At 39.7% G+C, this 27,483-nt stretch overlaps 1 protein-coding gene across 5 annotated transcripts in view; it reads right to left on the minus strand.

The window, feature by feature from the left end:
- Nucleotides 1–27,483, minus strand: part of magi1b (membrane associated guanylate kinase, WW and PDZ domain containing 1b) — a 462,351-nt gene that overhangs the window by 423,764 nt on the left and 11,104 nt on the right. The window lies entirely within an intron of this gene.

Consider the following 27,483-nt stretch of genomic DNA (forward strand, 5'->3'; position numbering starts at 1 on the left):
CTATCTATGCCCCTCATGATTTCATAAACCTCTATAAAGTCACCCCTCAGCTTAGAGGTGTAATATGCAGAAACCTGTGCAATATCTGAATGTCTTAGTAAGCACAAAAGGACAGCAAAGAAGAGATGTTCACAGTGAAAGGCCAGGCCTGTAGCAGAGTTAAAAATTTACAAAGCTCAACACCATTCAGAAGATATGCAAATCTAAAAATCAACATTTAATGATATCTTAGTTATGTGTGTAGTGCCTAGAGTAAGAAAGTAGCAGAAAACACAAAATTCTGTTTCCAACTGCCGTGCTTAAAACCCATTCTATATCCCAGCTAGATTCTGTGTTGTTGGTAGTTAACATTTGTGGAGCAACTGTGACCATGCATTTAGAAATATTTCTTCAAGTTTTAATAATCCCTTTCAACAAATGAATTAGACTCAAATTTTAGTGTACTAATCAGCTTTAAAACAGAATTTTAATTCCAAGAGTGAGTGGCTGACCATAAGATCGTACAATGTAGGAGCAAATGTAGGCCATTTGGCCCATCAAGTCCATGCTGTTATATAATGAGATCCTTTCTGATCTGATAATCTGCAACTCTATTTTTCTGCCTTCGACCCCTAACCCTTGATTTCTTTGCTGCTTAAAAACGGTCTGTCTATCTTAGCCTTGAATATGCTTATCAACCCAGCCTTGGCAACTGTCTGAGGTAAGGAATTGCACAGGTTCACTGTTGCCCATCTAATTCATACCAATTGGACTTGAGCTGCACTGTCTACGCACTCAATAGTCTTGCTCCAAAAAACCTTGTTGTTATTTAACATCAGAACATAATTTGTTTGATTTATTGTCTGCCTCCATTATTGACATTATTGTTCGGAAGAGAGGGGTAAAGATTTAAGTTAGGAAGCACAGCAATAAGTGTAAGGAGTAGACATCACCACAAGTAAATTACGACTGGTAGAGATTTGAATATCTTCACTGCAGTCGTGGTGGAAACTGACAACTGTTTTCCAATCACCAAGATCAAAAGATATTCAATCCTGTGAGAATTCAACTTTCACCTGATGCATGGACTCAAAGGCATCTTTCAACTGGGAACTACATACTTAGAATAGCAGAAAAGGAATAATCACAAAACGAGCAAGGAAAGCTTTGATAGATCACAGATTATCAAAAATTGGGGGTTGGCGAAAAGTAATGTCTACCTACAATAATTTCTCATTTTAATCACTGTGCTTTTATATGAAAATTAGAGATCCAAGCAGGTGTGCTGACAGTATCGGGAAGTAGAAACAGTCTGAAATTTTGACTACTACTTCACCTATCCGTTTTACTGTCCTTGGTCCCTGTAATTGACATTCATTAAATAATGGGTCCAAATAATAAAATTGGGATTTTGAAAATACCAACGTGACTTGGATATACAGTGCTGTTCTTTCACCAAAGTTAAAATCCTGGAACACTGTAATGGCACTGTGAGAGGCACCATCACAGAAGCAACTGGGTCACTGCAACTCAGGATGAGCAATGGATACTTATATTTTCAGAAATACCCACATCAGAATTATTTTTTTCTTTTAGAATACCAACATATACCAGAGTAGTGGCAGTTTTGTCAACACATGTATACAATGTTTTCAAACACTTTCTTTTTACTCAAACTATTTTTCCATTCTCAATATTTTATGAAAAGTGAATTTCAATAACGTCGTGGTTGAACTCTGAATTAATTAGTCTTTTGGTAGAATGGCAGAAGAGAGGCTGCAGGAGATCAAAAGCATATGTATTTGAAGATTGGATAAGCAAATGCTTACCAGCAAGCAGAAGAGGTCAAGGAATTGTGGGTTTTACTCTCATACTTCACAGTTAATCCAAAGTGTCTCTTCAAAAAAAAACATAATTCAAGAAGATGCTAAAGAAGTGGAAAGATCTTATGTAATGTATACAAAATAGTATACATTGATTGAATTTTACATACAAATCGTAGCAAGAAAAAAAGCTAGGGATGACAAAGAGCAAATGTAATGCTAAGGATTTTTATTACAGTTCACCGAGCTGCTGAGGGGGTTGACTGGTTCAGTGTTCTCGGTCGGAAGACACTAAATCTAAGTTTTGTCACATGTTGCATTTGACTATTTCCTCCAGAATAACAATGATTTAAAAGGATTCTGCTTCATTCAGCAAAGCATGGCTTCTGCTTATCAGGGTGGTAACAAGCAAAGTCCTGAGATGAGAAAATCCCTTTCAGCATCAGCAGCATCAACAAGAAATCGTTCAATCGACAGCTTTTTCCCTGTATCTGAGGCACGTCTTGGCTGAGGCATTTCGTGTGTGCGCGTGCGTGTATATATGTGTGTGTGTGTGTGTGTGTGTGTGCCGGTGAGGATGTTTTGGGAGCTGTGAGAGTTTGGGTGTGGGGGTTGCTCGTGTGTGTGTATGTCTATGTATCTGTGTGTGCATGCGTATGTAGGAGGATACACAATTGGTTTCTCAATGAAAGTAGTTGCTCAGTATAGATTGCACAATTGCTCAGTATAGATTGCACAATTGCCCTCTGGGCACTGTCAACATTGACACAACTCAATGTTCAGTTCACAATTTCTGAACAACTTGTATTTACATAGTGCTTTTAAACATGAAGCATTGTCCCAAGGCTTTTCTCATAAATATGTTCAGACAAACGCAGATACCACGCCGAAGGAACGAATAGGAAGGCTTTTCCAAAGAGGTGAAATCTCAGCTCCCCCAGCAACCACCCCCACCCGAACTCCCAGACCTTATCCCCAGGCTATGCCTTATTTCCCTTCCCTCCATGATTTGCCTTCCTCATTTTGGGGGGCTTGTTCTCAACCTTCTGTTCTTACCTTGGATCCTGGGGTTTCCCAGCTCAAATTTTTTTTTTGATGGATTGTCAGCTGGGTCCCGTAAGATACACAGAATTAGATCATCATATTTTCAATGAGATCAATATTTTAAGAAATTAATCCTCATGTATTTATGTTGCCCGAGATGAACTCCATCCAGTTCCCCTTAGGGACACAGCCAATTCATCTAAATCCAACCTTGGCCATGACTTGCAGGATTACATGCAGCAGAATGGGAGAAGGCCCATTAAGTTTCTGTTCATCGGTAATTCCCTGCAGCATTGGAAACCAGTTTGATTTATGTACTAAATCTGTCAGTCACCCCAGATTGGCTTTGTTGCAAACCTCAATAACGGTTTTATCATTCTGCACTGCATGTGTCATACACATAACGGAGGAACAATGTACACCAAGTGCTGGACTGGTTGATATCACAGAATTCAGCATACAGATTTATTTGAGAGAGAAGCTGAGGCACAAATTAAAGTTGCAGAAAACCAATAATTACAGGTCACCCAGCCCTTCACATCTGTTGTATCATTCAATCAATTCACCGTTCACCTGCGTCCGAAGTCCATCTCCTTACGTTAGAACCATAATCTTGCCCCATAAACATCCATAGTTCTCATATTTCTATCAAGGGTGGGAGAGGTAAACAGATTCCTTTTTCAGTTCCACTCCTCCACTGTTCACGCCAATGTATGAACTTAAAAAGGGCGATGGCATTGCCAATTTATAGGTATCAGACTGCACTTAGTTTAGTAACAGAAACAAGTCAGCCACGTATCTTTAGTTAATAAATAGTAATTAGTTTACTGCAAACAATATTTACCCAAGGAAAGACTATTAACAATATAAGGTTTTGAGTGTGCAAATAAGCAGAACTAACCTTTTTTTTAAGATTAGATACTCTACAGTATGGGAACAGGCCCTTCGGCCCAAGTCCACACCCAACCTCCGAAGAGCAACCCACCAGACCCATTCCCCTTCCTTATATTTACCCCTGAATAATGCACATAATACTGTGGGCATTTTAGCATGGTCAATTTACCTGGCTTGCACATCTTTGTGATTGTGGGAGGAAACTAGAGCACCTGGAGGAAACTCATGCAGACACGGGGAGAATGTGCAAACTCCACACAGGTGCCTGAGGCTGGAATCGAACCCGCATCCCTGGCGCTGTGAGGCAGCAGTGCTAACCACTGAGCAACCATGCCACCCTATGCTCACAAAAAACCTCCAACTCTACAGTTTTATCTTAAATATACTTTGACCAAGTAAGAGATAAACATAGGAGGAAAGGATTATTCAACAGTTTCCAAAATATTGATTGAGAGCCAAAGTTGCATTTACAAGCTGTTAGTACTGGAATGTCAATCATTTGGAGCTGGGTGAATTTTTTTTCCCCTGGAGATAGCGAAATAGTTTCTGAAATCATCTTTAGAAACCCTCCACAAGTAATGATAACCTTCTAACCAGTGTTCAACACTCACACAAAGTTGAGAAGCGTTTCAGCCAAAGGACAATTGCTCCTCGGGCAAGTAAAGTCAGACTCCCAATTCACTCAAAAACATATTGTCCAGTCATCTTTGAACTTTGAGTGGTCAAATGAAAACTTCTCTAAACGTCCCACCTCTGGAATACACAAAACTAAATGTAGAATTTTGTAATATTCACATATTGATGTCTTGTACAGCACAATTGAAATCCCGGAATTTTCAAATGATAGTCACCCAAACATTTTGTTTGGAGTGTCATCAAGACCATGGGACAGAACTCTGAGGTACTGTGGACATTTTTAACATTTTTCTAAAAAGGGCTGATGCAGCTAAAAATGGCTACACATGTAAATCATATAGGTGTCTAGCAAAAGAGACCAACAGAGTCTTACATCTGCAGATGAGGAGGGAGTTTCATGTTTCAGCCATTCAAGGGGAAAAGGAGGTAAGAAGATTGGACTATAACCTCTTGTGACTAAAAAGATAACGAGGGCTGGACAAACCCTGCTCAACAACAAGTTATCCCATGCATATCATGCTTCTCATGCAGACATATTTTACATATTTGACTTGCACAAGTTCTGGGTGTTTAAAAAAAGTTTTAATCTGACTGGAGTAAGCTACTGGGACTGTTTGGTCTTTTTTGTACCATCCTATGTTCAAGAATGACATGCTGTGAAGGTCACAGTCAAAGGAATATCCCCTAGTAAACCCTGTGTTGCGAGTAAAATCCGTATCACTCAGAGTGCATTAAGCCTGCTAACTAACAGCCAAATAAGAGAAAAATGAGCACCATGAATGCTAGAATTTAACCATGGTTAAAACGCATAACTACAGAATTTCAACCAATCTGCAACACTAAGATTCATGAAACAAACTGTTCAACTATCACCATCAATGCTTTCGATAATATCCACTACAACGACAACTTTCAGCTCTGCATTCCTCACAAACAATTTGGAGATTGATCAAAATATCTATCCTTTTTTTAAAAACTTTTATCCTTTTAGACTCACCTCTTATTTCTTATCTATGTTCATTCTAAATATGTTAATTCTTCCCATATTTAGAAATTAATAAACTTACTCTTTTTGTTAATTTAAGAATGCCTGGTAAAATTGGTTACTTTTTAAACCATAATTTTATATGGTCTTACAGAAACCTGGTAAGTGTGATGAAAAAACTCATGAGAATTAGACTGGTATTGGGTGGAAATCCATCACAGTAATTCCATACTGTGTTTCTGGCAGTTTAGTTAGTTTTAACCAGACATGACTTCAGTGAGTGAATTCTCCCGTAAGCGGCACTTTTAGCTAATACACACTTACACAGATCATAGCAATCCTGATATCACCCAATGCTTGACAGCAATTTTTAAGATTTCCGTTGTTCCAAGAGGTAGTAATGGCATACTTCAAGTTTCTTTTTCCAGGTAAGCATGAGGGAAGATTCTAGAATCTCCTGGTGCTCACTATTCCACACTCTCCTTTGAAAACACATGCCGTTCTTTTTGGGTGACAATAGATTCTCCTGCTGAAAATGATAAACTCATCTACATAAGGATTCGATCTGCTAATAAGGATTCATAATTGTGAATCAGAACACCAGCATTTCATGTTTCCTGAAACTCAATGAGCAGTCGTGTTGGCATTCAGGAAAGGTACTCCTTCAACCAAGGCGCACTTAGTAGCTAAGCACATCCAAACTGAACAAACAACATCACAGCATAAGGCGTAAATGCTGAAGCAGAATAGATTAAATATATTAATAAAAGTTAAAGAATTCTTATATGATGCATAAGAAATAGGAGCAAGCATAGGCTATTCAGTCCATTAAACTAGCTCTACTATTCATGTAATTGAATATCAACATTCGTTATATCATTTCATTCTATCTACATGTATTTCAGTGAGATCGCATTCATTCTTCTAAACAGTAGAGAATATGAACCCAATCTGCTATTCATTCTCACCTTACTGATCTGGTACATCTTCATTCAAATCTCTCCAGGGCCATTAGGGACCTCATCTTCATAGCTACCTTATCTACTGGAAGGAAGACCCACACCATCTGTCTGCATCTTAAGCTGAACAAGCTGATGTTGAATAAGAAAGTGGATCTTTCTTCATAAGTCCCCTATGCCAACTGGAGGCTCCCTGCTGTCCTCACATCATCCCATCCCCCCCCTCCACCCTCACCACCTTGCTGCAGCCTACCAGCCTGGTCCCACTGATATTCCAGACTTGCCTCAATTCTGTACTCCCCTTTATTGAGACTGCAAGCAGTTCCAGCAGTGGCCATTCTTCCCTGGTGCTTCTGGGACTACACAACCACCAGCCATCTGATTGGTCAGCAACTCTCTTAACCAGTACTTCCTCATGATACTGTGGTTGAAATCTCAACTTCAAGCATTTAACACTTCTCCAAGTGACAAACTGACATGGGTCAGCCTACTGTAATGAACAGGACAAGCTCCCAAGGACAACAAAATCTGTAAATTCCAGCCCACATTGTCTGTTTCCTGTCATTTTTCTAGCCACTTACATAGCCTGTCTAAATCCTAATGCATTCTGGATCAGTGGTGCTGGAAGAGCACAGCAATTCAGGCAGCATCCGACAAGCAGCAAAATCGACCTTTTGGGCAAAAGCCCTTCATCATCCACATCCTGGCTTAAGTTTCCCCTTATTCTCAACAAACTTGAATACAGTCCATTTGATCCCAGAAGCCATTGACATAGATTATAAATAACAGATTAAAGTGCTGATTTTTGAAGTACCCTGCATTTTGCAGTCTATTATTCTGAAAATAACTTTTTTTTGTTTTTTTGCTAACACATCTTCAATACATACTAATGCATTACCAGCAATTGCATAAACCATAATTTTCTTCATAGCATCTGCTCTTATATGCACTCGACACATTTCTTATTTTAATTATAGCATTATCGCCTCACTAGACACAATAAGACCATTTTTTTCAGTGTGGTCTTGTTTCTTTGTGAATTAATAATCAATTCTTTAAATGTTTGATATTACATATCTATAATCCTATCCGTATTCCAATTTTCCAATCTACCTTATGGAGTTTGTCAGTCATATCTATGTCATTCTTTTTGTTCAGACCTTATTTTCAGACTTGACTAAACCATTTTGAAACTTAATGGAGAACATTAACACATTATGATCATTCTTCTCCAGAGGCTGCTTCACTGCAGGTTATGAATTCACCATGTTTTAAGACACAACATTAAAATTTTAAAAGCCCGTTTCCTAGCTGGTAAACTGTCTCAAGTGCATTCATGAACTTCACAATGTTGTTAATACAAACCTAAATTTTTCCAGACTAGATGATCACTTATGTCCTCAACAATCACTGCATTTTCCTTGTTACTTGCCCATCTAATACCCTGATTTATATTTAGCCCAACATTACAAATATTGCTCGGAAACCTATAAACTACGGCCATCAGTGATTTATGTCCCTTACAATTTCTTGGATTTACGCAAAGCTTGAGCTGAAATTCATCGAGATACAGACACACAACGTAGATGTGTTTGTCCAATATCTCAAAGCAATCTATAAACTCTTACATGCTGTAGTGGCAGCCACCAGCTGACTTGCCACCAGCATCTAACATTAAATAATTAACAAAAACAAGATTTATGTAAGCAATTTATATTTAGTTTTTAAATTAATTGCTTGATATAGTTGGAGTTAAAGGTAAATAAAATTCAAAGTTCATCTGTAACTCCCTGATGCATTTCTTTTGATCATGATCTTCCCTGATGCATTTTGCAATATTTTTCTTCTGAGGTTCACTGACTCACAGCCCATCATCCACCTTGTTCTCAATCTTGTCCTTTTCAACCACAGCACTCTTGGCCTTGCTGTTCTATCATGCTCAGTTCAGCTTCCAGCTTCACTTTTTTCTATTGCTTCGTCTGCTTCCTCCCTTTCTGCGAAGTCACATAGTAAACAAAAACTAATTTAAATCCAATGCATTAACATATTTGTCCTTTGTTACTGCACCATACTATTAATAAATGTCATATGTTTCAATACCGAAGTGTGAATACTATCATATTCTCGACAGGTAAATGAAAAGATTCAATGGCCATAAATTTAAGCCACATACAACCTAGGCTTCTTGTGCACCACTCTATTATTCATATAGTTCTGTCAGACAATAACTTTCTAGAACACGCCCTATTTGAGCATCACAGACATGCTATACACTTGTGTGTCACAGACTATCCTCTCTTCTTATGGGGTTGCCAATTCTGGTTGCACATATTCTAGCAGACATCAATGGAAGTGACAACATGGAAAATCAGTGGCTTGACATGAGTGAGGATTTCTTCACAGGCCCAATTGCTTATCCACCCAGCAATCTCATCTTACTTCCCTCAGATGCTTTCATAGATTGTGTTATGGTTTCTCTTTTCTCTCCTCGCAATCAACATTTTTAAATGTTGGATTTACCCTGACAAAACAGATTATGTTCAATGTCCCAAGGTTTGAAGAAAACAAATCAAACAACACTGTGCTGAAAAACTATGTTAAAAGTCAGCAACACTCCCACCCACTGTCTCTTCAGCATTGAGGTATTGTGCTTGAATCTCAATGGCTAATACCAGCAAGAGAGGTTCAGACTTCAAGCTGTGCCTAAGTTGACATTTCCTGCTCAATGGTTGCTATTTCTCCATAATCACAGCATCTGACAAGATAAAGTCAAACATTTTCTCAATAAAATTAGCAACACTTCATCAAAGAACAAGCAGCTAAATCAGCAATTTTGCTGATGACACAATCTTGACACAAGTGACCCTTTCGGGCCTTTTCAATCATTGCAACTTTTCAAGTAAAGCAGGCTGCAATGCCTTATCTTGTCTTAAGCCTTGGGACTTTTATTCAGCCACATGTAAAGCTTTCTAGGCTCGCTACTGATGGCATGAATTTTTAAGACAGAACAGTTAAAAGTTCAGAGAGTTGCCTTTTGCTTAATTGTTCACTACTTTCTGACACCTTCTTCATTCTCTCAGTCTCTCTCAAGGTCAACTTGAGGATCAGGTTGTGGCAGCAGCGATGTTAACCAGCACTGTACATGTGTATTGTCAATTATATTCTATATGATCATTCTCCACCTGCTGCTTATGAACTGACTTTGGGCAGCTAGGAACTACAAGTTGCCGAGTGAAATCACAGAAGTAACGATGTAAAATCTTCTGGATTGCTTTTAATAGCTACCAAGAGATTGATAGGTGAATCTGGTCAACTCCCAACCATTCTGGGAGGGTTAGCAACCCTATCTTCTCCTGGCTGTACAACATTAAACCTGGTAAAAGTACACAAATTCCTTCCTTATCGACAGAGTTAATGCCTTGTACCATTCACTCTCATGGAGCTGTGGGAATACATCAAAATCTTTCTTTTCATCTGACTTGAAGTAAAACATTCACTCTGCAATTTGATTGCCAATGTAAAATACACTGAGTTCATAGTTCATTCATAATTAATGTTTAACTTGACTTTAGCAGACCCTTAACAAGAGACAGAAAAATCGTTTTTTCATGTGTTCTTACTACTACCGAGCCACATATCAAAAGGTTTCCCCATGAAGTTAGAGCTATTTGTTTTCAGTAAAATTATTAAAAACATGAAAATGGGCCACAAGATATGAACAAAATGATATGAACAAAATGATATGACAAGATATGAACATTATGAACAAACAAACACCTTGGTCATCTGAACCAATGATATCCTGTAATCACAACTTAACATTCTTTTATCCGTTTGTGTTTTGTGACAATATAATGAGCTGTAAACTTCACAAGGCACATTGTACAGGAGAAAGAACACTAATTTGGTGAATCTAAAATTTAAGCAATAGGTCATTCTGATGGGGCATATGGAACAGTATCAGTTTGAAAGTAATGTTTGCAGGAGTTAATTTGCACTGTGGATACAGAAATATTACCATTATGTTTCTTTATCCTTGCAATTAAATCAGACAGATTCATTCACATTTGAATGCTTCAGTGCAATGAAAATAGCAATTGCAACCCCTAGAACAGATATTCTTTCTCAAAAAAAAAATCACTTACCCATTAAGGGGAATTAATATCTCTATAAAATGAGAAACAAAATGATTCAATCCTATTATAAGGCATATATTAATCAGTTTCCTACTGGTTGCAACATTTCTTCCAAATACTCGTGTTATGTAATCAAGGTTTCCTCTATTAGCATGCTTTGAAGTGCAGATCCTGTTTGTTACTGCAGATACGTCTTCACAGTATTCTACTGGTTAGCACTGCTGCCTCACAGCGCCTGAGACCCGGGTTCAATTCCAGCCTCAGGCGACCTACTGTGTGGAGTTTGCACATTCTCCCAGTGTCTGCGTGGGTTTGCTCCGGTTTCCTCCCACAGTCCAAAGATGTGCAGGTCAGGTGAATTGGCCTTGCTAAATTGCTCGTAGTGTTAGGTAAGGGGTAAATGTAGGGGCATGGGTGGGTTGCGCTTCGGCGGGTCGGTGTGGACTTGTTGGGCCGAAGGGCCTGTTTCCACACTGTAATGTAATCTAATCTAATCTAAATGCCAGCGACTCCCAGTCCAACCAAGAAAATGTAGCACAAGCTCCAGCTGAAACATTGTCTCCTCATAGCTAATATCTTCCAAACCAGACAACATCCTGGTAAACTGTTTCTGTACCCTCTCCAAAGGATATTGTAACAAATTTAAGTCAACATCTAAAGATAATTTATGACATGGATTGGTTTATTTCAAAATGTGAAATGACAAATTTAGGCCACATTTGGAATACAACACAATGTTCTGATCACCAGAAGGATGTGAAGGTTTTGGAGAGGGTACAGGAACAGTTTACCAGGATGTTGTCTGGTTTGGAAGGTATTAGCTATGAGGAGACATTGGACAAACTTGGTTTGTTTTCACTCGAACATCAAAGGCTGGGGAGTGACCTGATAGAGGTTTATAAAATTATGAGAGGCATGGATAGTCGGTGGGTATCTTCCCAGGGTAGAAATGTCAATTACAAGGGGATACAGGCTTTGGGTTGAAAGGATGAAGATTAAAGAAGATGGGACAGGCAGGATTTTTTTTATACTCAGGAGAGCAGTAAGTGCCTGGAACTGGCTGCCATAAATGCTGATAGAAACAGATACAATAGCAATGGTTAATAAACATTTTGACAGATACCTGAATAGGCAGGTAACAGAGATCTGGACCAGAGGGATGCAAAAGATTTTTCATTTAAAAAAGGTGTCATGTGTGGGATGCCGGTTTGGTGGGCCAAAAAGCTTCCTTCTACGCTGTACTGTTCTTTTCTTTGACAAATCCCAACCATAAAAAGATTAATCATTTGGTTAAAGGTACTATGGCAAATCATTGCAGAGAAATTCTCGAAGAAGAATCAAGAATACATAAACTCCACAGTACCTTTAATGCCCTTCATATCTTGTACTCAGAATATTTTATTGTTGCAGTTGAGAAAGTATTTGTGACCCTTCTATCCATTTATTCCAATACTGGGTTTAACCTCATCAGTCTCAGGAGCATGAACCTGGAATGAAGATTAATGTTGAAAGCAGCACAGACATAACTGGCCAGAGACCTCCTTATACGTGCCATAAATTCAATGATTCAATGAAGTTGCACAGGGTCAGTTAAATGTCAGCATTATGTGCTGGAAAATGTGCCATTTATATATATTCAAATATCATTTATTTTAGAATTTGGATTTTGAATTAGTGGCATGCGGATTTTGATCTCAGTCTTTGAGGCAGTTTAATAATTAACTTTAATGATTAACCTGTCAGTATTTCTGGTGCCATGGTGTGTTTTTTTGTTTAAAAACCAGCATTAGAGAGAGATTTCCTACATTGCTCGTGGGAATTTGTTTGCAGTTGAAGAATTTTACAAGTGGAAAGAATAATCATCGAAATGCATTAGCCTATTTTCAGTTGGAAGGGTCAGGAATTTTTTTTGGCTTACAGGAAATACCCATAGCTTTGAAAGAGTTTTGGTTTCAGTTCGCAGAAATCCTGGAGAAAGTTAGATGTGTGAAAGTTTCTCCTAAGAAAGGAGACAGTTTCGAACCATTTTTTAAAAAAATTATGTCAATTTGTAAGTTCCAGACCAGATGTGCTTGGTTAGAGCCTTGAAGAGGTTATATGAAGCTGAAAAAGTCTAAAATCAGTTGTGCAAATATTCAAGGAAGAGGCTATCAAACTTTCAAGACTGGAAATTAAAAGACAATGACAGTTAAGTGAAACTAACAGACATGATAGAAAAGGGATTCTCTCCAGTTTGCTGCTGGGATAGATGGGAATATTGTATTTACCAAGTGTTTCAAAATCATTAAAATTGTCTTATATGTAAATAGTTTGGTTTATTTTATTTTAACTTCATTTATTTTATGTAGTAGAGTTCTGTTTTATTACCAAAGCCAAAACTGCATTATTGCGTTTTTGTGTTTTAGTGAAAGACACCTCATTTAAAACAAAAACAATATCCGATCCATAAAGGCAGATGTTAGTCTGGGTGCTCATTCGCCCATGAATAACATCATTTAGTATTATAACAACTTGGGGCTCATGTGTGATTTGAATTCACAGGATTCTAGAAGGATCTTTGCCTTTCTTTTTAAAGTTAAAAATTACACAACACCAGGTTATAGTCCAACAGGTTTATTTGGAAGTACTAGCTTTCGGAACACTGCTGCTTGCAAGGTTTGTGAAGGTTTATAGCTCAGGTTGAGGTTTAGGGTGTAGGTTTGCTCGCTGAGCTGTAGATTTGATATCCAGACGTTTCATTACCTGGCTCGGTAACATCATCAGTGGCGACCTCCAAGTGAAGCGAAGCTGTTGTCTCCTGCTTTCTATTTTTATGTTTGTCCTGGATGGGGTTCCTGGGGTTTGTGGTGATGTCATTTCCTGTTCATTTTCTGAGGGGTTGATAGATGGTATTCTATGGTAGATGACATTCTCAAGATAACGTAAGGTTTTATAAAAAAAAGCGACATCTCAGCTCAGAGCTGAGCTGAGCTGAGCTGAGCTATCATCTTTTTCATAAAACCTTAAGTTATCTCAAGAATGTATTTTAAAAGTAGTTCAGGGATTTACATATTAAGGAACCAAAACCTGCAACCCATTCCAAAAGATGAAAGACTTAACAGCAAACTAGGTTTGTCTTACATATCGTATCAGTTGCATGACACTGTAATCATTTGCTATAAATTCTTTGTCTTATGATCCTGTTCCACAGCTACCTAATGAAGAAGTGCTCCAAAAGCTAATACTTCCAAATAAACCTGTTGGACTATAACCTGGTGTTGTGTGATTTCTAACTTTGTCCACCCAAGTCCAACACCAGCACCTCCACATCATTTCTTTTTCAAGTGAAGGATATATATGTGTTGTTGTGAGGTTTATTGCATGGAATTTGAAGACTGCCTCAGCATTTGTGGAAATGGAAGATATCATGGTGGGTTATTTGAATTATTTGACGGAAGCTCAGTTGACAGCGTTGGCAGATAATTCAAAGGTAGAAGTTAAAACAGAATCTTGTAAGGATGAGATGCTTATCCAACATTCAGCACTGTAAGAAAGAAAACTTGAAATTGTGATGTTATAATTGGAAGTAGCCAATACACAGCTAGAACTGACTTCAAAAGAAAGAAATAAAATGACTTGAATTGGAAAATAAAGAAAAACAGAGGGGCATACAGCTTAGAAAACTTGAAATGGAAAGGAAGAGGTAAAAACAGGGAGAGATAAAATTAAAAATATCTTGAACAACCAAGTTACTAGGTTCACGCTGGACAATGACATTTCTGAACACATCACAGTTGCTGGGGCTCACCTATCATGTTGGTGCCAAAACCAAATGGCCCTCAAAGATTCTGTATTGATTATTGCAAAGTCTATGCGGTAACAAAAGCGGATTCATATCCCATTTAACAGATTGGGTGTGCGTGATTTGTCAAAAAAAATTGACTTGTTACAAGGATAATGGCACTTTCCTTTGACTGATAGAGCCAAAGAAATATTAACTTTTGTAACACCGGCTACACTTTACCAATGCAAATCATGCCATCTGAAATGAAAACAGTAACAGCAAAATTCCAATACATAACCAATAAATTTAGAAGGACTATGTAACTATCCTAGACAAAAGTGAGGACAGCAGATGCTGGAGATTAGTCGAGAGTGTGGTGCTGGAAAAGCACAGCAGGTAAGGCAGCATCTGATGAGCAGAAGAATCAACATTTCAGGCAAAATCCCTTCATCAGGGCTGAGGTTGGGAAACTACCCTGTCTGTGTCAATGATTTGGATGCTTTTTGTCAAACTGGGAAGAATATTTACATCAAGTGAGTGAACGGTTTGATAAGTTACACACAGCATATCTGGTTAGAAAGTTGGCTAAGGTGATTTTTTGCACCACACTATGGGACAAGTCTAAGTATCTGCAAGAGAAGTGAGAGTCAGGCCCATTTGGATTTTCTCATGCTTAGGACAACAAATGAAACTTTGTGATATGTGGGCATGATTTTATCATAAGTTTGTTCCAAACAACGGTACTGTTTGCGTACATTTAACTAATTTATTGAAGAAAAGCAGTAAATTTGAATGGATGCTGCTGTGCCTTTGAAACCACGTACAAGCTGTCATATAGCAGTGAATCAAAACAAAATTGACCTTGAAAATGCACAAGTTTTCTTGAGTTCACTATGTACAAGCTTATTACTTCAAGTATCACATTGTAATTGGAGACTGCATTGGCAGCTTCATCAGGCAGATGATGAACCGTCAATAGTTTCCCAACTCCTTCCCACACCATTGGCAGGTTCACTCCATTCATGTCCTTCCCCTCTAATCAACATAGCATTTTAGCAAAACTCTATCAAATAATGGAAAATGGGGGAAAAAAAAAGTGAAATAACATGTAACTGCTTCTTCTTCAAAGTACCCTGAACAAGATCAAACCAGTCAATCATTCTCCGCACTACATACATGATAGAAGGCTCACTAAATCTAACCATATGGAACACTTCTGAACTTTCTTTATAATGACTACAGGAAAGTTTAACTGAAGTTTTAGAATTAGACAACTTGGTGTCAGGTAACCATGACTTCATCAGACTACCGACACATAATCAGCTCCAGATATCCCACCTAATCATCAAGCAACTTGAATAAAAGGCTTTCTGAACATGCTTATGTACTCCCTAATGCAGGCAATCTAAAGTTGAAATCTTAATGCCGGTGATAAATAGAGTTAGACACAAAGCACTTTACGGATTTTAAAAAGACTCCAAGGATCCTTCGCACATTAAAAATCATAGAGTTTGAAGTCTCTCTTTAAAAGGATCTGTCACCACTTTGTGCAGGGAAACTGTATCCTTTAATTCCAGCATAGCTAGTTTCATTGTTAAGACTGAACGTCAACCATAAACCACATTTTTGTGCTGCCTGTGACGTTTGTGACATGTTTGTGAATAGTTACAAAGCTTAATCCAGTGGAAAGATCCCTTTAAACAAACTTAACTAATCCTCAAGGCACAAGACTGAAAAAGAGGATAATCTATGCTGACATTTAATACTACATGGAATATTCTTATTATTTTGATGCAAGCATAGATATATCACATGATATGAAAGTAACTAGCTCAGATGGCAGGGCTTGGCACTGTTTTCATACACTTTTAGTTTAATTTCTAAAATAAAGACACAGCACACCATGAAACTCAAAAGCTGAGCTGAAAAATTAAATGAATTATCTTAAATCAAATATCAGACCTTGTCATATTTCTCATCAGTTTACTGTACATCAGATCAGAGGTCCACTCAGTGTATACACTTTACTGGCAATCTTAAAGCAAAAGCCATGTAAAAAATACACTGGCTTGTAATTAGATAAATAATTACAATCCATTTTGTCTTCAAGGCTGACAGCGATACATTGATCATTAAGTTTAACAAAACTCATCAAGCTGAAAGGAATTAAAATGATAAACACTTGCAGAGACAAGGTTACCCTTACTGTTACTTCTCACATTTTGTTTCAAATTGGAGGTGAACATACTTCTCACAGCTCAGCAATTTTTTTTTTCCAATCCTCATGCAAGTTAACAGCATTAATGAGAAATACATCTGTTGTCTCAATGTTGCAAACTCAATTTGTTCACTTTTCAACACATTATATGAACTGGAACAAAAATCATTCAAATGCAGAATATCAAGTTAACATGTGATTCAAGTTAAAATATAAGTTAAGTCATGAAGCCGTATGTACTTCATAATCAAAGTTTTCCTAATTGCGAATTGCACAACAATTGAGAGAAGTGCAGCATACTATTGGAGGTGAACATGTTAAGTTTGCAATGCTGCAGGTTTGTTGGGACTTGGCTGTTATAAGTTCAACCTATTATCACCCCAAGTAACGTTACTTTGATTTGATAAGCTTCTGTTAATCATTTGATTGTGTTTGAGAAGCTACATAAATACAATTTGGTTGGACCAAGAGCAGAACATCAACAGCCTCACATTAACATGTAGCCCTTCAAGATAGATACTTGCAATTACTGGTATGCCAAAGTTGAGGAATTGAAAATACTGCCTTGTTAGCTTTAACTGCTCCAGAGTTAAATAGAATATAGTCAGATGCAAATTAGTACTTCAGCAGAATCGTGATGGCTCAACATGCTGTCTTGGCAATATGCAACTCTAGGCCCACACTACTGAGTTTCAATCTCAAATGGATTCCAAAATAGCCGAGCAAGCTATGAGATTTCTACAAAAAGTTTACCTACCCAAGTAAGCACGCCTCCTTCTTATCAGAGCAACTAGAAATTTGCAACAAATTGCGACAGCTCCCACATACTAAGAAAGAATATTTTTAACAAGTAACTCCACAGTCTATGGAAGGGCTTTTTTAAAAAAAAAATGCCTTTTGCTCATTAAACTGGAGTTTTAATTAATTGAAATTAAATTCCCAAAAAAGGAACAGTGGGATTTGAACACATCTTCAAACTTATTAGTTCAGATGTATTTGGAGAAAAGCACATGTGCACTGCTGTCTCTTGTCCATTGTGGCTGTCCATAGTCATGTGACTGCTGAGGCCATATTGGGTGAAACAAAGGCTTTGAACCAGAAACTATTTTTACCCAACATTAGAAACATGTGGTCAGAAATGTGCAGTGGAAAATTAAATAAATTTTGATAGCTGTACTGTAATAAGCTTACTTAGCTAATTAGTAAGCTCTGTTGTTAATAGCTTAATAATAGAGAACAATTAAAACTTCAGTCCGCAAGCTTCACACAGAACATTTACTGCTGCTACGTCAATAGACTGCAAATATTGCAACACCAGCCTAAATGGAAATTCTTCCAGTCTCAATATCAGAACAATGAAATGGCCCGAGAGTTAGTTAACGAACTGAAGAAACAAAAATAGCAACTTCATAAAGTGAAGAAATAATGGACTGGATTTTCCAAGGAGGGACAGTCACCGTCAGATTGCCACTTTGCTCCTATTATTTTCACTTAAGACAAAGCTTTGCATTTCTGACCACGGGGCTCCTTCAGAAATGCAGAGCATGTCTGAAATCGAATAGGGCTCTTCCAGTTGGGGGGATAGTTGGGTCACAACCCTTTTCACAGCTTTATTCTGTGTTTTAAAAGCGGAGTTGGAAAAAGCATGGCAGGTCAAGAAGCAAAGGAGCAGGGGAGTTGATAGGTTGGAAACTTTCATCAGGATTGGAGGAGTGGGATGGGGGCCGAGAAATAAATAGAAGAGGGGTAGGATTGGAGGAAAGGTGGTGGGACGGGGATAGGTGGATGCTAGTAGGAGGTGATTGTGATTGGCCAGTGGGAAGGACGAAGCAGATAGGTGGGAAGGAAGATGGACAAGTTAGGTCAGGTCAAGGGGGCGGGGCAGAGAGGGGTGACTGAATCTGGGATGAGGTGGGAGGCGGGAGATTTGAAAGCTGGTTAACTCTATGTTAAGGCCTTATGGTTGTCAGCTCCCGAGGCTGAAGATTTCTTCCACCCAGTTTACATGTGGCCTTGTGTTGACTGTGGAAGAGGCCCAGAATGGCCACGTCATCAGGGGAGTGGGACGGGAAGTTCAAATGGCTGGCAACCAAGAGGTGGGGTTGATGGGTGTGGACAGGCCATACATGTCCCCTGAATTGGTCCCTGAATTTGCGCTCAGTCTCTCCAATGTAGAGGAGACTATATTGGGAGCAACAGATGCAATAAATCATGTTAGTGGAAATGCAGATGCATCTCTGCCGGACTTGGGATGATCCTGTGGGACCTTGGACAGAGATAAGAGGGGAGGAGTGAGGAAGAGGACAGCTACACCAGCACCATCCCCCATCTTTTCCTCCACTACATCAATGACTGTATCAGTACTGCCTTGTGTTCCCATGAGGAGCTCAAACAGTTCATCAACTTTACTCACACCTTCCATCCTGACCTCAAATTCACCTGGGCCAACTCTGACACCTCCGTCCCCTTCCTGATTCTCTCCATCTCCAACAACCAACTCAGCACCAACATCTATTATAATCCCACCAATGACTACAGCTACCTCGACTACACCTTCTCCCAACCTCATCCTGCACAAATGCGATCCCATACTCCCAAATCCTCCACCTCCACCCTATTTGCTCCCATTATGAGCAATTCCACTCCAGGACATCCCAGACGTCCTCCGTCTTCAAGGACCCTAATTTTCCCTCCCCAGTGATCAACAATGCCCTCAACTGCATCTCCTCCACTTCCCGCATCTCTGCCCTCAAACTCCTCCCCTCACAACCACAACAAGGATAGAGTCCCTCTGATCCTCACATTTCACCCCACTAACCTCCAAATCCAGTGCATCATTCTCAGCCATTTCCACCACCTGCAGTCTGACCCCACCACCAAAATGATATTTCCCTCCCCACCTCTATCCGCTTTCTGCAGGGACCATTCCCTCCAGACTCCCTTGTTAGGTCCACACTCCCCACCAATCTCTCCTCCACACCTGGAACCTTTCCCTGCAGCCACAGGAGGTGCAAAACCTGCCCTCACACCTCCCCTCTTACCTCCGTCCAAGGCCTCAAAGAATCATTCCAAGTCTGACAGAGATTCACCTGCATTTTCTCTAACCTGATTTATTGTATCCATTGCACCCGATGCGGTCTCCTCTACATTGGAGAGATCAAGCACAAACCCGAGGATCAGTTCTGGGAACATTTATGGTCTGCACGTTCAACCAACCCGACCTCATTGTTGCCAGCCATCTCCCCCCACCGACTCCTCCAACGAGATATCCTCCACCCATCACAATAAGGCCACACACAAATTGGAGGAAGAACACTTCATCGTCTGCCTCAGGAGCTTACAACTATACAGCCTTAACATAGAATTCACCCCCACCTCCCCAAACCTCATCCCAGGTCCAGCCTTCCCTCTCTACCCCACCCCTTTGACCTGACCAAATCTGTCCATCTTCCTTCCCACCTATCCACTCCACCCTTCCCAATGACCAATCACAATCACCTCCTACCTGTATCCACCTATTGCCATCCCACCTACCTCTCCCCCAGCCTTACTCCCTTCCATCTATTTGTTTTTCAGCCCCCATCCCCCTTGCTCCTCTAATGCTATGCCTTTCCAGCTCCACACTTGATTTTGACTCTGTCTTTCTAGCATCTCCAAGTCTGTGATTTAAATGTTCAGCAGCACTTTAACAGTCCCTGTGAAAGGACAAGTATGTAAGGTGAGTGTAAGGTATGATTCCCAGGTGTGTCGGCAGCCAGAGCAAAAACTGAGTCGGGTGCCAAGAAAGTGAGGAAGTGCTGAGGGTAAGTCAGGATATGTGAGAATCATCAGGTCCAGCCAGAGGGGTTGGGAATGTTGTTTCTGGCAAGCAGGAATGGGGAGGGAGGGAGTAATGTTAGCTCAGGTCCCCAGGCAAGAGATGGAAAAGTGGATACAGAGTCTGGTAGTGGAGAAGGGTGTTGTTTCAGGGTCTGGGTGTACTTGGGGGTTGAACAGTAAGTTGGGGGGAGTTCAGTTGAATAATTGGCCAGGAATTAGAATTTTAAATCTAATAATCTTTCCTGAAACACTTTGCAACAGTAGAACCCTCCCAAGGTATTCAATTTAAATGGATAATTTTGAGGATTCCCGTTGTAAGGGAATTATGCATCGAACCTTCAATTTTTGGGGCAATTCCCTTAGAGTCTGCTACATCAGGGATTCTGCAGGGTCCCAATCTCAATTCCCGACACTTCACAAATAACCACCTGGCCACTGGCAAATTCCAACCAATGTTACAAATTGTAATGAACCCTAGGTCTCAACGCGGAGCAAGAAAAAAAACTTGTGGAATTCTGAAGGTCTTCAAACTCACTTTGAACTTCCTCATAATGTTATTTACAAACACACCATGATGTCAGTGAAAGAGGACTTGGAGCAATCCGTATGCAGCAAAGAAACCCAATTGCATTTGTATCCAGAATAATTTTTTTAAAAACTGACAAATGCTGTGCACGGTTCGAGAAAGAGGGCCTGGCCATTGTTTTTGCTCATGTCTATTTTATTTAGAACCTGTTTGGGAGCAAAGTGACAGCATAGTCTGACCACAAGCCACTTAAAAGCACTTTTCTCAAATCACTTCTGTCTATTCAAAGCTACCTACAAAATGATATTACTTCATTTGCAGAGATATTATTTGCAGGTAAAAAAATGAGCAATGGAATCAGTTGTACATCACTGACATACTGTCGAGACCTACACTCATAGAACATAGAACAATACAGCACAGAACAGGCCCTTCGGCCCACGATGTTGTGCCGAACATTTGTCCTAGCTTAAGCACCCATCCATGTACCTATCCAATTGCCGCTTAAAGGTCACCAATGATTCTGACTCTGCCACTCCTACAGGCAGCGCATTCCATGCCTCAACCACTCTCTGGGTAAAGAACCTACCCCTGACATCCCCCTTATACCTTCCACCCTTCACCTTAAATTTACGTCCCCTTGTAACACTCTGTTGTACCCGGGGAAAAAGTTTCTGACTATCTACTTATCTATTCCTCTGATCAACTTATAAACCTCGATCAAGTCACCCCTCATCCTTCGCCATTCCAATCGGAAAAGGCCTAGCACTCTCAACCTATCCTCGTACGACCTATTCTCCATTCCAGGCAACATCCTGGTAAATCTTCTCTGCACCCTCTCCAAAGCTTCCACATCTTTCCTAAAGTGAGGCGACCAGAACTGCACACAGTACTCCAAATGTGGCCTAACCAAGGTCCTGTACAGCTGCAACATCACTTCACGACTCTTGAATTCAATCCCTCTGCTAATGAACGCTAATACACCATAGGCCTTCTTACAAGCTCTATCCACTTGAGTGGCAACTTTCAAAGATCTATGAACATAGACCCCAAGATCTCTCTATTCCTCCACCTTACTAAGAACCCTACCGTTAACCCTGTATTCCGCATTCTTATTTGTCCTTCCAAAATGGGCAACCTAACCTCACACTTGACAGGGTTGAACTCCATCTGCCACTCCTCAGCCCAGCTCTGCATTATATCTAAGTCCCTTTGCAGCCGACAACAGCCCTCCTCACTATCCACAACTCCACCAAACTTCGTATCATCTGCAAATTTACTGACCCACCCTTCGACTCCCTCATCCAAGTCATTAATAAAAATTACAAACAGCAGAGGACTCAGAACTGATCCCTGCGGAACTCCACTTGTGACAGGGCTCCAGGCTGAATGTTTACCATCTACCACCACTCTCTGACTTCAACCGGTTATCCAGTTTTCTATCCAACTGGCCAAATTTCCCTCTATCCCATGCCTCCTGACTTTCCGCATAAGCCTACCATGGGGAACCTTATCAAATGCCTTACTAAACTCCATGTACACTACATCCACTGTTCTACCCTCATCCACATCCACATGCTTGGTCAAGTTGACAACATCAGTACAATCTGTTTTTTTTTCAATGAACACTAATGGGACAACACGGCCTGAAAGTCAGCAACCCAACAGGAGTGCTGAATACAACAGACAAGCATCTTGCTCAGATGAAGCAAGCTTCACAACAAGATGCAATGCTCCATGTGGCAGTCATGGAAAGAATGGCTCAAAACCATTAAGGGCATATCTATTGCTATTAGGATGTAATGGGTATTGAGGAGTGGAATAATTGCTCAAGGTGGCATCGTGTACAAAGGAACTTGATTTATTATTACTAAGGAGATGAGAAAAGAAATGCTGAAGCGCATCTGTGCAAGTCATCAAAGACTTGAGTCCAGTCTGAGGAAGGAAAGGGAAATGCTCTTCTGGCCAAACAAGATTAAGTACCGCATCAGCCAATGCAGTGCTTATGTGAATTTCAAGCTAAGGTACTGAAAGAGCCAGTCACGGTGCATCACATCCAGAATAGATACTAAAGGACATATAGTTTTTTAATCCTGCATGACGACTTTCTTTATAGACCAGGTATGTGGGTAACTTACAAATGGAAATTAGAGCACATACAATTTGTTTCACCTTTTCATGAAAAGGGGATGTTTGGAGAAATGCTTCTCATGTACTACGGCTTTCCATTGTCATGTGACTGCTCGAGGGGCTTTTGGGTAAAACAAAGACATTTAATCACATTGCATTTTTATTCCTGACATGAAATATACATTTTGGTTAGTGATGTGGCAACAGAAGCACTGTGCTATCATTTGCTTATTTATGGCAACATTTTCCAGACGCTTATTTAACCGCGACTCACACTACCAACTGGGAGTTTTCAAGAAAGGGAATGGTTTGCCCATCATGTTGGACAAGGGAGCTTTCACCCTCATTCCTTAATATTCAACAATTCCAACATTTTAGTTTACATAAGCACCGGTGACACAGAAACAACCATTCTCTTGAACTGATCCATGCTGTAATTTACATTCCAAAGGAGCATGCTCCCATCCCACTTCAAACTCTTTCAGCATGATCTCTTTCTCCCTGGTGCTTACTTAGCTTTCCCTTAATATCAATGTTATTCATCTCAAGCCACCGCATGGTAGCAAGGTTCACATAACCACCCACTGTGTAAACAAGTCCTCAAGAATTCCCCCATTGGATTATTGACAGCCATCTTATAAACACAGCCACAGATTTAGGAGTTCCTCACAAGTGGAAACATTTTTCTCTAAATTCACCTCATTGTAATCTTAAAACCTCTATTAGCACATCTGTTAGAGGAAACAGCTTATTATGAAGTCATGGTTTTAAAAAGAAGTATTAGTGAACAATAAAAATCATTGTTACAATCATAAAATAGAACAGCACAGCATAAGGTCACTTATTACATGGAGTTATTCTTATTCTTTCAAAGATCAAAACAGTTTGTCCCATTCCTCATCTCCTTTGTAATTTTTTTTCTTCAATGATTTCTCCAACTTTGGAAGCTATTCTTGAATCTGTTTCCATCACCTTACATCTCGGAGGGGGGAAACTTATTGGGCCGAAGGGCCTGTTTCCATACTGTGGGGAATCTAATCTAATCTAATCAAGCATCGCATTCAAAAATCCAACCTTGTGCTGCATAGATTTTCCTCGTGTCAGCTTCTCAGTTGTTTTGTCAATCATTTTAAATTTGTAACCTCTAGCTGTTAACTGGATAGCCTGGGCAAGCAATATTCCTTTAACTTTCTAAATCCTTCACTATTTTCACTTCTATTGTTTCTTTTCAGCCTTCTCTGCTTGAAATATAATAATTTCAGCATCTCCATTTCATCCACATAACTGTAATTCATTCCTGGAACTTAACTAGCAAGTCTCTTCTGTCCCCTTTCCAGGATCTCCTTTCTGAAGTGTAGCGTCCAAATTTGAACATTACAGTCTAGCTGGGGCTGAACTGCTCTTTAAGAGGCCTTCAGAACCACTGACTTTTGTAATGCATGTCCCATTAATGAAGTCCAGAATCCCAATGTTTATTCATTGCTTTGTATCCTGCCTGAATGGTAAGAGATCATGATACAAATTGGTCATAATTACATAAATTCTGTGCTAAATTCATTGTTACTTATTTTATGCAAACTATCAAGAAGTTGGTATCTCAACGGGATACCACCCATTTGGTTTTCAATTGGTCAATCTAACTTGTTTAAGCAACTGAAAGTTTAACACTTCGACTCAAAGTTGTTTGAGCTGAAAATGTGTTGCTGGAAAAGCGCAGCAGGTCAGCAGCATCCAAGGAACAGGAGAATCGATGTTTCAGGCATAAGCCCTTCTTCAGGAATGCCCGAAACGTCGATTCTCCTGTTCCTTGGATACTGCCTGACCTGCTGCGCTTTTCCAGCAACACATTTTCAGCTCTGATCTCCAGCATCTGCAGTCCTCACTTTCTCCTCAAAGTTGTTTGACCCAAAGTATCTGCATCCCATTTTTTTAATGTGAATGTCCACATTTTCAGAGCAGGCTGGGGGGGGGTCAGATGGGATACTCCTGCTCCTAATCCATATGTTCGCTATAATATACTGTACTTCCAAATTAGGAACTACAATTCCAATTTAAAGATAGAATTCTAGTGCTTTTCATTAATGTTTGTACCATTGAAATAGCTGGGGAGCTAGCATTCTGTAATCACCCAGAAGACACTTTGCATCTTATGGCAACTTACAACAGGGTTTAAGCTCCATATTTACAACCTTTAGGTCTCCTAGCAGTTCTCCAGGCTGCAGAGAATTAAAAGAGAGAAGCTGCAGCCAGGAATTGTGTCAAAGTCCATAACTGGGTTTGGCAAAGAATAACAATTGTATCAGCAGATCAAACACTATCGAAACCATTGGGTTTCAGTATCTGGTGCTCTGCAAATACTTCCTGCAGTAAATCAAGCTGACTATTGAGAGGAAGCGCCTCCTTGCCTGAAGCATAAACAGGTGACTGGTTCTGGAATGCACTGCGTCACAAAGGTGGAACAGGTGGAGCAGGCAGAGCAGGTGGATTTCCACAGCTCAGAGACACTCAGAAACCAAAAGGGAGCAGCACTGGCAGCAGCCCAGAATATACACAGCAGTCAGGCCACATACAAGCTCTGAACAGGGAAAGTTACATACAAGTGATTAAATAGCTCTTTATTAAAATACTGATGATTTTTAATAAGCAAAATTGATTCTTCAATGACTATTACCAAAGACTACTTTTGCAATGCCATCTCTCTTGACGTGCAATGAACAAGAGATATTTTGTTAAAGTGTGTCATAGTTTTCTCAAAAAGGAGGCAAGTCACATCCAGCACACATGCATTAATCCATCCATGTGAATCTTTCTCTAAAACCAATGAAATTGTACACTATGTCTATACTCTGCACTATGTTTTTGAGATTAGCAAAGGTATTTTCTCTTGCAATTTGAGCAGTTTCTATTCACTAGTGGATACTGGCAGGCGATCAGTGCAGTGTCACACTCCTCAGTCCATTTGATAAAGAATCAGTTGCCACACAGCTTTTGCTTTGGGAGGGCAAAGGTTCTGATATTTGATTCCTGCATTTTTTTAACCCTCTGAATAAGCAATGTGAAGACTGAGAGACAGAACTCTGAAAGATCAGGACTAATGACATTGTGAGAGGATGGGAGGCACAGCAGGTCTCTGGAGGGGGAAGGGTAATAAGATAAATGATTTTGTTTATAAGCAAAAGCCTAACAAGATAGGTACAACAGGTATAAGGAATGTCAGTAATGAAACTAGGCTTGGAAAAGGAAGGACTTTTAAAAATTTCTGTTAGAAAGGAGAAGGATAAGGGGGGAAATGATCCCTCTTAGCAAAATGTAAAACTGTTTTCGTTAGGGTGAATTATAAAAGATTATTTTAGCTGGTTGGAAATTTGGTACAAGGGCACAGGGGCATAGGCTCTTCACTACAAGAGTAAGTTGGAAGAAATATTTCACAAAAAAAAACAAGGAAATGACATTTTGAAAACAGGCCACTCAGTCCAAACACCCTTCTTGATGTTTATTCTTCAAAATGACTTTAGGGTTTCCACGTCCTTTTCATCGTCTTTGCTTTGACTGTTTTTGTAATCAATTCTTAACTGTTGACATTGTTTCTAACCTTGTACTGTATTCCACAAACTCAATGCTCTGTGCAAGAAGATTTTCCCTGTCCTCAGTCCTAAATTCATATCTATTTCTCCTCGTTCTAGTCCCCACAATCATTATAACACAGAACATTTTATCACAAGTATCTCTTAAGACAGAGGCTGTAAAGTCATGTAAAATAACTTAAAACGCATGGAAGGGACTGAAATATAAATCAGCAACTCCAACTGAGGATCTAGCATTGACACAACCTTAAGGTCAGAAGTATTTCCTTCAATGCCATAATTTAACCACGAGAATTTGGTGGCCTAGTGGTAATGTCACTGGACTGGTAATGCAGGGAGACAGGCTAATGTTCTGGGGACATGGATTTGAAGCCCACCACGGCAGCTGGTGAAATTTGAATTCAATTCAATAAAACCTGGAATTAGAACTTATCGATTGGTGACAATGGAATTGTCAATTGTTGTAAAAACCCATCTAGCTTATTGGTGCCCTTTGGGGAAGGATATCTGCCATCCTTATATATGGCTCCAGACCCTGACTTTTATGGTTGACCTTAGCCGCCCTCTGAACAATGCAACGAGGGATGGACAACAACGCGGACCTTGCCTCCAACGTCCAATGAATTTTCAAAATCTGCTATTCTATACAGTGTTAAACATAAAAGAAAATCCAAGAATCCACGCCTTCATTAACCAACAACCAATAATGTTCTTATGTTGGATCACCTGGGCATTATTACCCAAACCCTCAATTTGAGCAAGGATATTAATTCTTTCCACCTAGTATATTTCATGCTCAGCTATAAATGGTGAGTGAGGACAGAAAGAATAGATTATGACACCTTCCAGAACTATACAACTCACTAAGGCCATATATCTGGACTCAAACACAAAAAGTGGGAACTTGGAAAATATACAAAAGACAGGTCAATGTTTAAGAAGAGGGAGAGAGAAATCCAGAGAGAAAAATAGAAACACATGACTGGT

Source organism: Chiloscyllium plagiosum, unplaced genomic scaffold (genome assembly GCF_037043375.1).
Source record: "Chiloscyllium plagiosum isolate Xiang-an unplaced genomic scaffold, Cpla_swu_hap1 HiC_scaffold_14, whole genome shotgun sequence".
NCBI classification, from domain to species: Eukaryota; Metazoa; Chordata; class Chondrichthyes; order Orectolobiformes; family Hemiscylliidae; genus Chiloscyllium; species Chiloscyllium plagiosum.